This window comes from Crocodylus porosus, unplaced genomic scaffold, assembly GCF_001723895.1.
Source record: "Crocodylus porosus isolate Cpor-Errol unplaced genomic scaffold, CroPor_comp1, whole genome shotgun sequence".
Taxonomy (NCBI): Eukaryota; Metazoa; Chordata; order Crocodylia; family Crocodylidae; genus Crocodylus; species Crocodylus porosus.
The window spans coordinates 67,761,405-67,762,129 of record NW_017728886.1 but is presented as its reverse complement, the minus strand read 5'-3'; positions in this window follow the sequence as shown (position 1 = coordinate 67,762,129).

Sequence of the window (725 nt, the reverse complement as noted above, 5' to 3'; positions counted from 1 at the left end):
GTCCAAAAAAGCTTTGCTGCGATGTTGCAAATTGCATCCAGTAGGTTTCACTCTGCTTCTACAGGAGTGCTGCCAGATGTATGGATGACTGAAGGCAATGTAAGAGTGGAGGAGATATCCTTAGTGCAGTGTGTTATTCCCATAATTATTTCCTCCTTGTTCCTTTCCTCCCAGGGACTGACTGTATTTTCTGTTCTCTTGTCATCAGGATTCTAATGACATTGTTTAAAATTGAGACAGTGCTGTTATATCCAACAGCTCTCTAACTGCAATACTGAGTGGCTAAAGTCATTTTTGTTTGTGAATGTTTCAGATGTTTCTTAGGCAGGCAAGGTGGCAAAGGCCTGCAGCAAGGCAGCAGCCCTGGACTTCAGGAGGGTGGATTTCAATGAGGTAAGGAGAATAGTCGGGGAGGCACTGAGGTCCCAGAGGGGAGAGGAGTTGGGTGTCCAAGAAAAGTGGTCGTTCCTTAAGGAGACGATCCTCCAAGCCCAAAGGGAGGTAATTCTAACACGGATCAAAGAGGGCAAGAGGGCACAAAAGCGCCCATGGCTCACGAAAAGTATATGGGAACATCTTGTAGCTAAAAAGGAGGTGTACGCATGTGAGGGAGCAGGGGCTAGGGGCGGCCGTGAGCTCCCTAGCGCCGCCTACCGCCACGTTAGGGTGACGTAGCACCCTCAGAATCTCGCCCGCCACGACTTTGATGGTTAAATATATAATGT